The sequence below is a fragment of the Chelon labrosus genome, assembly GCF_963514085.1.
Source record: "Chelon labrosus genome assembly, chromosome: 15".
In the NCBI taxonomy this organism is placed as follows: Eukaryota; Metazoa; Chordata; class Actinopteri; order Mugiliformes; family Mugilidae; genus Chelon; species Chelon labrosus.
This window is the reverse complement of record NC_140348.1, coordinates 11686720-11699607: the sequence shown is the minus strand read 5'-3', so window position 1 is coordinate 11699607 and position 12888 is coordinate 11686720. Positions and strand designations below refer to the sequence as shown.

Below are 12888 nucleotides of genomic sequence, written 5' to 3'. Positions count from 1 at the left end.
GAAAAACAGAAACAAAACTGTTAGTTTTCACTCCTGCTCTACTTGTGACAGTTATAAATATCTGTGGGCTGAGCTTTGCTTTTTTACATTGACTTTGTTGCAGAACTATTTTTTAAAAAAATAATTGCTGCTTTAATAGACTTGGTCAAACAAATATGTAAATACCTGTTGTTGTCGGGGCAGCTGAAAGAAAAATCAGAAAAACAGAAATAAAACTGTTAGTTTTCACTCCTGCTCTACTTGTCACAGTTAAAAATATCTGCGGGCTGAGCTTTGCTTTTTTACATTGACTTTGTTGCAGAACTATGTTTTTTAAAAATAATTGCTGCTTTAATAGACTTGGTCAAACAAATATTTAAATACCTGTTGTTGTCAATCCTGGGTAAGTTGAAAGAAAAATCAGGAAAACAGAAATAAAACTGTTAGTTTTCACTCCTGCTCTACTTGTCACAGTTATAAATATCTGAGGGCTGAGCTTTGCTTTTTTACATTGACTTTGTTGCAGAACTATTTTTTTTTTTAAATAATTGCTGCTTTAATAGACTTGGTCAAACAAATATTTAAATACCTGTTGTTGTCAATCCCGGGTAAGCTGAAAGAAAAATCAGGAAAACAGAAACAAAACTGTCAGTTGTCACTCCTGCTTACTTGTCACAGTTCTAAATACCTGAGGGCTGAGCTTTACTTTTTGATATTGACTTTGTTGCAGAACTAGTTATGTAAAATAATTGCTGCTTTGACAGACTTGGTCAAACAAATATTTAAATACTTGTGGTCGTAGGGGCCGGTGTTGTTGTTGTTGTCGGGACAGCTGAAAGAAAAATCGGGAAAACAGAAACAAAACTGTCAGTTGTCACTCTTGCTTACTTGTCACAGTTATAAATACCTGAGGGCTGAGCTTTACTTTTTGATATTGACTTTGTTGCAGAACTATTTTTTTTAAAAAAACAATTGCTACTTTAATAGACTTGGTCAGACAAATATGTAACCTGTTGTTGTTGTTGTCGGGGCAGCTGAAAGAAAAATCAGAAAAACAGAAATAAAACTGTTAGTTTTCACTCCTGCTCTACTTGTCACAGTCATATATACCCTGGGGTTTTACTTTCTTTACATGGACTTTGTTGAAGAATGTCTTTTTAAAAATAATTGCTGCTTTAATAGACTTGGTCAAACAAATATTTAAATACCTGTTGTTGTTGTTGTCGGGGAAGCTGAAAGAAAAATCAGAAAAACTGAAATAAAACTGTCAGTTTTTACCTCTGCTCCACTTGTCACAGTTATAAATACCTGAGGGCTGAGCTTTACTTTTTTAAATTGACTTTGTTGCAGAACTATTTTTAAAAAAAATAATTGCTACTTTAATAGACTTGGTCAAACAAATATGTAAATACCTGTTGTTGTTGTTGTCGGTACAGCTGAAAGAAAAATCAGAAAAACAGAAATAAAACTGTCAGTTTTCACTCCTGCTTACTTGTCACAGTTCTAAATACCTGAGGGCTGAGCTTTACTTTTTTATATTGACTTTGTTGCAGAATGTCTTTTTTAAAATAATTGCTGCGCAAAAGACTTGGTCAAACAACTATGTAAATACCTGTTGTTGTTGTTGTCGGGGCAGCTGAAAGAAAAATCAGAAAAACAGAAATAAAACTGTTAGTTTTCACTCCTGCTCTACTTGTCACAGTTATAAATATCTGCGGGCTGAGCTTTGCTTTTTTACATTGACTTTGTTGCAGAACTATTTTTTTTAAAAATAATTGCTGCTTTAATAGACTTGGTCAAACAAATATTTAAATACCTGTTGTTGTCAATCCCGGGTAAGCTGAAAGAAAAATCAGGAAAACAGAAACAAAACTGTCAGTTGTCACTCCTGCTTACTTGTCACAGTTCTAAATACCTGAGGGCTGAGCTTTACTTTTTTACATTGACTTTGTTGCAGAACTAGTTATGTAAAATAATTGCTGCTTTGACAGACTTGGTCAAACAAATATTTAAATACTTGTGGTCGTAGGGGCCGGTGTTGTTGTTGTTGTCGGGACAGCTGAAAGAACAATCAGGAAAATAGAAATAAAACTGTCAGTTTTCGCTCCTGCTCTACTTGTCACAGTTATAAATACCTGCGGGCTGAGCTTTGCTTTTTTACATTGACTTTGTTGCAGAACTATTTTTTTTAAAAATAATTGCTGCATTAATAGACTTGGTCAAACAAATATTTAAATACCTGTTGTTGTCAATCCCGGGTAAGCTGAAAGAAAAATCGGGAAAACAGAAATAAAACTGTCAGTTGTCACTCTTGCTCTACTTGTCACAGTCATATATACCCTAGGGGTTTACTTTCTTTACATGGACTTTGTTGAAGAATGTCTTTTTAAAAATAATTGCTGCTTTAATAGACTTGGTCAAACAAATATTTAAATACCTGTTGTTGTTGTTGTCGGGGAAGCTGAAACAAAAATCAGAAAAACAGAAATAAAACTGTCAGTTTTTACCTCTGCTCTACTTGTCACAGTTACCTGAGGGCTGAGCTTTACTTTTTTAAATTGACTTTGTTGCAGAACTATTTTTAAAAAACAATAATTGCTGTTTTAATAGACTTGGTCAAACAAATATGTAAATACCTGTTGTTGTTGTTGTCTGGGAAGCTGAAAGAAAAATCAGAAAAACTGAAATAAAACTGTCAGTTTTTACCTCTGCTCCACTTGTCACAGTTATAAATACCTGAGGGCTGAGCTTTACTTTTTTAAATTGACTTTGTTGCAGAACTATTTTTAAAAAAAATAATTGCTACTTTAATAGACTTGGTCAAACAAATATGTAAATACCTGTTGTTGTTGTTGTCGGTACAGCTGAAAGAAAAATCAGAAAAACAGAAATAAAACTGTCAGTTTTCACTCCTGCTTACTTGTCACAGTTCTAAATACCTGAGGGCTGAGCTTTACTTTTTTATATTGACTTTGTTGCAGAATGTCTTTTTTAAAATAATTGCTGCGCAAAAGACTTGGTCAAACAACTATGTAAATACCTGTTGTTGTTGTTGTCGGGGCAGCTGAAAGAAAAATCAGAAAAACAGAAATAAAACTGTTAGTTTTCACTCCTGCTCTACTTGTCACAGTTATAAATATCTGCGGGCTGAGCTTTGCTTTTTTACATTGACTTTGTTGCAGAACTATTTTTTTTAAAAATAATTGCTGCTTTAATAGACTTGGTCAAACAAATATTTAAATACCTGTTGTTGTCAATCCCGGGTAAGCTGAAAGAAAAATCAGGAAAACAGAAACAAAACTGTCAGTTGTCACTCCTGCTTACTTGTCACAGTTCTAAATACCTGAGGGCTGAGCTTTACTTTTTTACATTGACTTTGTTGCAGAACTAGTTATGTAAAATAATTGCTGCTTTGACAGACTTGGTCAAACAAATATTTAAATACTTGTGGTCGTAGGGGCCGGTGTTGTTGTTGTTGTCGGGACAGCTGAAAGAACAATCAGGAAAATAGAAATAAAACTGTCAGTTTTCGCTCCTGCTCTACTTGTCACAGTTATAAATACCTGCGGGCTGAGCTTTGCTTTTTTACATTGACTTTGTTGCAGAACTATTTTTTTTAAAAATAATTGCTGCATTAATAGACTTGGTCAAACAAATATTTAAATACCTGTTGTTGTCAATCCCGGGTAAGCTGAAAGAAAAATCGGGAAAACAGAAATAAAACTGTCAGTTGTCACTCTTGCTCTACTTGTCACAGTCATATATACCCTAGGGGTTTACTTTCTTTACATGGACTTTGTTGAAGAATGTCTTTTTAAAAATAATTGCTGCTTTAATAGACTTGGTCAAACAAATATTTAAATACCTGTTGTTGTTGTTGTCGGGGAAGCTGAAACAAAAATCAGAAAAACAGAAATAAAACTGTCAGTTTTTACCTCTGCTCTACTTGTCACAGTTACCTGAGGGCTGAGCTTTACTTTTTTAAATTGACTTTGTTGCAGAACTATTTTTAAAAAACAATAATTGCTGTTTTAATAGACTTGGTCAAACAAATATGTAAATACCTGTTGTTGTTGTTGTCGGTACAGCTGAAAGAAAAATCAAGAAAACAGAAAAAAACTATCAGTTTTCACTCCTACTCCACTTGCCACAGGTATGACTACTGGAGGGCATAGTTCGAATTACGGGCGGTACTGGGGGGTACTGTATCCCCCATTGAAGACCCAGTACCCCCCAAAGAGACAGAAATATCACTTCTGGGGGGGGTCAAGTAATTTTTTCTGATGTTGTGAAAATAATAATAATAAAAATAACAATAGCCTACAAGTTAACTCCCATTTTCACTGTAGGGATATTTTAATGTTGCTATTTCGGAACCCCCGTTTTGGACCATACCATTTTTCACCTCTGTGGCGTTATAAGCTTCCGACGCAGATGCCGCAACTTTCTCAAGTGCAGGAGGTAGGTATCATAAAACGCGATAAAAACGCCGGGTAAATTCCTGCAGTTGGTTGATTTCACTGCTGAGCCTGATGTGCATGGGTAAATGTAAGTTGCCAGCAGAAGTTTGGCTTGTTGAAAACGCGTGATTTTACATTTATTAAAGTGTTTTGTTCTTTCATAGCTCATGTCACGTCTTGGCTAGTAAAGTGCACTCCGACGTTAGAAGAACGTTAATTACCAACGTTAGTTAGCAAGCTAAGTCTCTATTTCAAGCAAGCTTAGCTTATAGCTGTATGGTGAGGTAGGCAGGTAAAAACTCTATAGGTTTCCATTCTCATTTCATTATGAATCAATTGTGCCCTGAGAAATGAATTTGACACATGTCCTGTGTTGTTTGTTATTAGAAGTACTGATGTAGCTAAGCCTACATAAAATTACAATCTCAGCCAGAGCCAAGAGCAGCTGAATACCATGCTAGTATTTGAATTTGTTTTTAATTGGTTAATATAGTTTTCTATTTTTTCTATTTCTATTATTTAATATCTTTTTTTTTACGTGTTGATTTACTGACACTAACTACCACCATAGAAAATACACTATATTACCAAAAGTATTCGCTCACCCATTCAAATGATCAGAATCAGGTGTTCTAATCACTTGGCCTGGCCCCAGGTGTATAAATTCAAGCACTCAGGCATGCAGACTGTGAAACAAGACATTTGTGAAAGAATGGGCCGCTCTCAGGAGCTCAGTGAATTCCAGCGTGGAACTGTCATAGGATGCCACTTGTGCAACAAATCCAGTCGTGAAATTTCCTCGCTCCTAAATATTCCACAGTCAACTGTCAGCTCTATTATAACAAAATGGAAGCGTTTGGGAAAAACAGCAACTCAGCCACGAAGTGGTAGGCCACGTAAAGTGACGGAGAGGGGTCAGCGGATGCTGAAGCGCATAGTGCAAAGAGGTCGCCGACTTTCTGCACAGTCAATTGCTACAGAGCTACAAACTTCATGTGACCTTCAGATTAGCCCAAGTACAGTACGCAGAGAGCTTCATGGAATGGGTTTCCATGGCCGAGCAGCTGCAGCCAAGCCACACATCACCAAGTGCAATGCAAGGCGTCGGATGCAATGGTGTAAAGCACGCCGCCACTGGCCTCTAGAGCAGTGGAGACGCGTTCTCTGGAGTGATGAATCACGCTTTACCATTTGGCAATCTGATGGACGAGTCTGGGTTTGGAGGTTGCCAGGAGAACGGTACATTTCAGATTGCATTGTGCCAACTGTGAAATTTGGTGGAGGAGGAATTATGGTATGGGGTTGTTTTTCAGGAGCTGGGCTTGGCCCCTTAGTTCCAGTGAAAGGAACATTGAATGCTTCAGGATACCAAAACATTTTGGACAATTCCATGCTCCCAACCTTGTGGGAACAGTTTGGAGCGGGCCCCTTCCTCTTCCAACATGACTGTGCACCAGTGCACAAAGCAAGGTCCATAAAGACGTGGATGACAGAGTCTGGTGTGGATGAACTTGACTGGCCTGCACAGAGTCCTGACCTGAACCCGATAGAACACCTTTGGGATGAATTAGAGCGGAGACTGAGAGCCAGGCCTTCTCGACCAACATCAGTGTGTGACCTCACCAATGCGCTTTTGGAAGAATGGTCAAAAATTCCTATAAACACTCTCCTCAACCTTGTGGACAGTCTTCCCAGAAGAGTTGAAGCTGTAATAGCTGCAAAAGGTGGACCGACATCATATTGAATTCTATGAGTTAGGAATGGGATGGCACTTCAGTTCATAGAATGAGTAAAGGCAGGTGAGCGAATACTTTTGGTAATATAGTGTATAATAGAAATGTAATAGATATAATAGAAAATTGGTTTCAGTTTATCCCAGCATATGAGAAAGTTCTGCCTTACCTCCAGGTCTAATGATAGCCTATCTAAAAATGAACCAAATCAAGATTTCATGAAATAGGCAGTATTATACTCGTTAGAATAGTATTTCAGTGTATTCAACTATTCTAACTTTTGGAAGTTGATCAAACAGATCTCTTTGGATCTATAATAGCAATAATGAGATACTGATGATCAATTTGTCGCATGTTTAGACCTTGGATGTGTTTTTGCGATCATGGTGGGGGTTGATACAGTAGTAGACCATGATGGTCATAGAAGTGAAGGAGCAGTACCCCCCAAATATGGTGGGGTAATTCGCACAGTGCTGGAGGGGTTTACTTTTCCACATGGACTTTGTTGCAGAACTATTTTTTTGAAATAACTGCTGCTTGGTCAAACATATATGTAATGTAATTACTGTAATGTATTGCTTTTTGCTGTAACGCGGTAATGTAATGGGAGGTGCGCGTCTGGCCCTTGCGTAGGACGCACTGGGGTCCGCAAGGACGCAATAGGTCCGTAATAGGTCCGTACGCACGGACGCGCTGTGTCAACGCGGAAGCATAATTTCGGCTTAACCTTAAGGCATTCCAAAAAATAATTGGGTAATATTTTACTCGGTACAAAGGTCAGTAATGCGCGTTACAATGCATTTTCACCCGAAATTAATTGGTGTTTTGTTTTTATACTATCGCCAAAAACACCGCGAGATCAGCAGAGGAGAAAAATTCAGCGCAAATTGTAAAACGTTTCTTCCTGTACGGCTGAAGCAGGCTCGACGTCGGATAGTAGTCTGTTTATAGGGGTGCTCAAGCACCCCTAAACTTTGTCCCAGCACCCCTAAAAATAAGAGTTAAAAAAAAGGTTGTTTTATTTTAAAAGGGTTTGTATGGAAGCCCATTTCCGCCACTTGATGAAAAAAAATTATGAGTTACTAAGTCATAATTATGAGTTACTAAGTCATAATTATGACATACTAAGTCATAATTATGAGATACTAAGTCAAAATTATGAGATACTAAGTCATAATTATGAGATAGCTAAGTCATAATTATGAGATAGCTACGTAAGTCAAAATTATGAGATACACTCTTGCTGTGTCTTAAAGTCATACTACATTTTGATGTGATGGGGTTTGTGTGAATCGGTCCAGCTCCTGTCATAATAAGTAAGTGGCCTAAGTGATAAATCAGTGGATCACACAATGTTGTTCGGGATGATTCACACAAACCCCATCACATCAAAATGTAGTATGACTTTAAGACACAGCAAGAGTGTATCTCATAATTTTGACTTAGCTATCTCATAATTATGACTTAGCTATCTCATAATTTTGACTTAGTATCTCATAATTATGACTTAGTATCTCATAATTATGACTTAGCTATCTCATAATTTTGACTTAGTATCTCATAATTATGACTTAGCTATCTCATAATTTTGACTTAGTATCTCATAATTATGACTTAGTATCTCATAATTATGACTTAGCTATCTCATAATTTTGACTTAGTATCTCATAATTATGACTTAGTATCTCATAATTTTTTTTCATCAAGTGGCGGAAAGGGGTTTCCATAGGTTTGTCTATGATAAGATGACAAAAAAAATAGCACAATCGAAGAAAGTATGTGGTTTAAAAATAATATTTTAACGAGGAAATGCAGTACTACCCCCTCAGTGGTATGATCCACCTCTCTCGGCAGTATTAGTCTTAAACCTTGGCTTTAAGACTAATACTGCCTATCTACAGAGGACATTTACAGCTTTTGTAATGATAACAAATGTAAAGGGGTGGGGCTTTGGTACCTTTCTATGTCGTCCATCAGTTATATGAAATCTTAAAAAACTTATTTAATTTTTTTTTTTTCAGCTTTCTAATTACCTTAAAAAGATTGGGGAATTAACAAAAAAATGTGATTGGATAATATTTTTTTTCCTGGTAGTCAGGAGGTTAGCTTGCAAGGGGTTGCTTTTTTGACGTTTATTGACCTTAAGCTAGTTTTGCACTTATTGTTCTTACCTCATCTTCTCATTTAAATGCAATTTCTTTCTTTATTTTTTAAACTGTGCCTATTACATTCTTCTGTTGTTAGCCTTAAGCCTAGGAGCATAATAAGATACATTTAGAATAAGTATATATATATTTCCAGTTATGTTGGTGAAAGTAACTTAAAAGTAATGCAGTTGTAGTGTAATGCCTTACAATTCAGAGACAGTAATATTAATTACTTTGAAATGACAGTAACAAGTAATACATAATGTATTACGTTTTTGAAGTAACTTGCCCAACACTGTGTAAATACCTGTTGTTGTTGCTATCAGGATAGGTGAAAGAAAAACCAGGAAAACAGAATCTAAATACCTGAGGGCTGAGCTTTACTTTTTTACATTGACTTTGTTGCAGAACTAGTTATTTAAAATAATTGCTGCTTTAACAGACTTGGTCAAACAAATATTTAAATACTTGTGGTTGTAGGGGCCGGTGATGTTGTTGTTTTCGGGGCAGCTGAAAGAACAATCAGGAAAATAGAAATAAAACTGTCAGTTTTCACTCCTGTTCTACTTGTCACAGTTATAAATACCCGAGGGCCGAGCTTTACTTTTTTAAATTGATTTTGCTGCAGAGCTATTTTTTTTTTTTAAAAATAATTGCTGCTTTAATAGACTTGGTCAAACAAATATGTAAATACCTGTTGTTGTTGTTGTTGTCGGTATAGCTGAAAGAAAAATCAGGAAAACATAAAAAAAACTGTCCGTTTTTACTCCTGCTCTACTTGTCACATTCATAAATACCTGAGGGGTTTACGTTTCTACATGGACTTTGTTGCAGAATGTCTTTTTTAAAATAACTGCTGCTTTAATAGACTTGGTCAAACAAATATTTAAATACCTGTTGTTGTTGCTGTTGTTGTCGGGGCAGCTGAAAGAAAATTCAGGAAAACAGAAATAAAAGTGACAGTTTTTACTCCTGCTCTACTCGTCAACAGTGGTAAGGACCTGAGGGCTGAGCTTTACTTTTTTACATTGACTTTGTTGCAAAATTAATTTTTATTTTTTTTTAAATGAATGCTGCTTTAATAGACTTGGTCAAACAGATATTTAATCACCTGTTGCTGTTGTTGTCAGGGCAGCTGACAGAAAATTAGGAAAACAGAAATAATTAGCTTTACTTGTTAGGGGTCCATGCAAACGAAGTTGCAGGAACCTTATTGATTTTGTTGCGATTTTTATTCTTCTTATTATTAATCAAACTTCATATCATTGATAGTAATATGATTCTGTACAAGCACCCAACTTTTGTGACCCTTGGTCTTTAGGGGGCGCTACACGAGCAACATTTCAATATTTCAAAAACTGCAATAGGTAACTTCATGAACTTTGGCATACACAATCAGTAACATATTGTGTAGACGCCCATCAAGTTGCGTGACATTACGTCTACAGGGGATTCTACAAGTGAAACGGAAACATTTCATAAGACTTTAAGGCCTATAACTTTTGAAGTATCTTCTCATTTAAATGCAATTTCTTTTCTTTATTTTTTAAACTGCGCCTATTACATTCTTCTGTTGTTAGCCTTAAGCCTAGGAGCATAATAAGATACATTTAGAATAAGTATATATATATTTCCAGTTATTTTGGTGAAAGTAACTTAAAAGTAATGCAGTTGTAGTGTAATGCCTTACAATTCAGAGACAGTAATATTATGATGTAACGAATTACTTTGAAATGACAGTAACAAGTAATACATAATGTATTACGTTTTTGAAGTAACTTGCCCAACACTGTGTAAATACCTGTTGTTGTTGCTATCGGGATAGGTGAAAGAAAAACCAGGAAAACAGAAACAAAACTGTCAGTTGTCACTCCTGCTCTACTTGTCACAGTTATATATACCTGAGGGCTGAGCTTTACTTTTTTACATTGACTTTGTGCAGAACTATTTTTTTTTTTTTTTTTAAATAATTGCTGCTTTAATAGACTTGGTCAAACAAATTGTAAATACCTGTTGTTGTTGTTGTCGGGGCAGCTGAAAGAAAAATCAGAAAAACAGAAATAAAACTGTTAGTTTTCACTCCTGCTCTACTTGTCACAGTCATATATACCCTATGGGTTTACTTTTTTTACATGGACTTTGTTGCAGAATGTCTTTTTTAAAATAATTGCTGCTTTAATAGACTTGGTCAAACAACTATTTAAATACCTGTTGTTGTCAATCCCGGGTAAGCTGAAAGAAAAATCAGGAAAACAGAAACAAAACTGTCAGTTGTCACTCCTGCTTACTTTTTGACATTGACTTTGTTGCAGAACTAGTAATTTAAAATAATTGCTGCTTTAACAGACTTGGTCAAACAAATATTTAAATACTTGTGGTTGTAGGGGCCGGTGATGTTGTGGGTATAGCTGAAAGAACAATCAGCAAAACAGAAACAAAACTGTCAGTTGTCACTCCTGCTCTACTTGTCACAGTTATAAATACCTTAGGGCTGAGCTTTACTTTTTTACATTGACTTTGTTGTAGAACTAGTTATTTTAAAATAATTGCTGCTTTAACAGACTTGGTCAAACAAATATTTAAGTACCTGTTGTTGTTGCTGTTGTTGTCGGGGCAGCTGAAAGAAAATTCAGGAAAACAGAAATAAAAGTGACAGTTTTTACTCCTGCTCTACTCGTCAACAGTGGTAAGGACCTGAGGGCTGAGCTTTACTTTTTTACATTGACTTTGTTGCAAAATTAATTTTTATTTTTTTTAAATGAATGCTGCTTTAATAGACTTGGTCAAACAAATATTTAATCACCTGTTGCTGTTGTTGTCAGGGCAGCTGACAGAAAATTAGGAAAACAGAAATAATTAGCTTTACTTGTTAGGGGTCCATGCAAACGAAGTTGCAGGATTTTGTTGCGATTTTTATTCTTATTATTAATAAAACTTCATATCATTGATAGTAATATGATTCTGTACAAGCACCCCAACTTTTGTGACCCTTGGTCTTTAGGGGGCGCTACACGAGCAACATTTCAATATTTCAAAAACTGCAATAGGTAACTTCATGAACTTTGGCATACACAATCAGTAACATATTGTGTAGACGCCCATCAAGTTGCGTGACATTACGTCTACAGGGGATTCTACAAGTGACACGGAAACATTTCATAAGACTTTAAGGCCTATAACTTTTGAAGTATTCACCCATTCCTTATACAACTTAGTGACCGTCATTGTAATATGCTTGCTTACAATCATGCCAATGTTTGTGAAATTCGGGCTATAGGGGGCGCTACAACCACTACATCAGTGGTTCCCAAACTTTTTATGCTGGGACCCCCTTTGGTACATAAGACAATCTTCACGCCCCCCCAGTAAAGTTAACTTTACTGTGTAATTTGTTCAGTGTAACAGGTTTGCATTTGCGTGGGAGCCCTTCAAAAACCAAACCTGTGCATCTCATCGCTCCCATCCCATACCGAGCTCACAAAAATACTCTCGTCATATCCCCAATATCCTGTCCCGCAAAATCCCGAGAGAAAGACTCCTAAATCCCATCCCGCTCCCTATGTTGTTGTCTAATGCTGGGCTTACTCACCGCATTGCAGCGTCACTTTTTAATTTAATCTCCGGCTCCGTCCTCCGTCCCGGTCCCGCCCGCTCCCATTGATTATTTGCTCTATCACGGTACCAACAGTGAAATTGGCTCTCGCGGGACTCCCGCGGGAATACCGTGACTCGACAAAAATTGTCTCCCTCTAATTCGATCAGCGCCCAGCGCCCCCCCTGCAATGGCTCTGCGACCCCCCAGGGGGCGCGCCCCCCACTTTGGGAACCACTTCACCACGGCATGGACACCTCTATGATCGCTTGCGATCATCTAGTTATTATCTATCTATCTATCTAATAATGCAAGGAGCGTCTGTCTGTGTGTCACTCTGTTGGTTTGTTTGTTTGTCTGTGGCACGCATATCTCGCGAACCGTTGGCCCGGTTGATTTGAAACTGGGCAGGTGTCTCGCTACGGGCACGAAGATGTGCACTGCTAAGTTTGACGTTGTTTGGATAAGAAATGTAAAATATATCGGTAAAATAGGTTTTCTCCGCTCTAACTGATGACAGTTCTAAATTATTGCGCTGGCTCAAACGCTAGATGGTAACCATGGCAACGGAGACTCAACGTTATTTTACAGTTTATTCATCGCAACAGCAAGACAGACAAAACATGAGTGATTTTATCATCTATCTATTAATCAAGAATTTCTTTTAACTTATTTGGTGAGTTTGTGTGTGTGTGTGTGTGTCTGTGGCACGCATATCTCGCGAACCGTTGGCCCGATTGATTTGAAACTGGGCATGTGTCTCGCTACGGGCACGAAGATGTTTACCAAAACCAGCCAACACAAAGACAGCTTCTTTCCCCAAGCAGTCACTCTGTTGAACACTATTTATTTATTTGTAAATGTACATAGGCTACTGTATTTCTGATTCTGATTCTACATTTGTATTTTGTATGTTACTATGTGTATAGTAAAAACACTACAATTAATGTCTTTGTGGGGAGGAGACATGGGTCACG

General features: G+C 36.9%; 1 protein-coding gene across 1 annotated transcript in view; it reads right to left on the bottom strand.

Annotated features, from left to right (window-relative positions):
* The window catches only part of LOC311499921 (zonadhesin-like), a gene marked incomplete at both ends in the record, with an annotated part of 147380 nt that overhangs the window by 17667 nt on the left and 116825 nt on the right, over positions 1-12888 (bottom strand). The window lies entirely within an intron of this gene.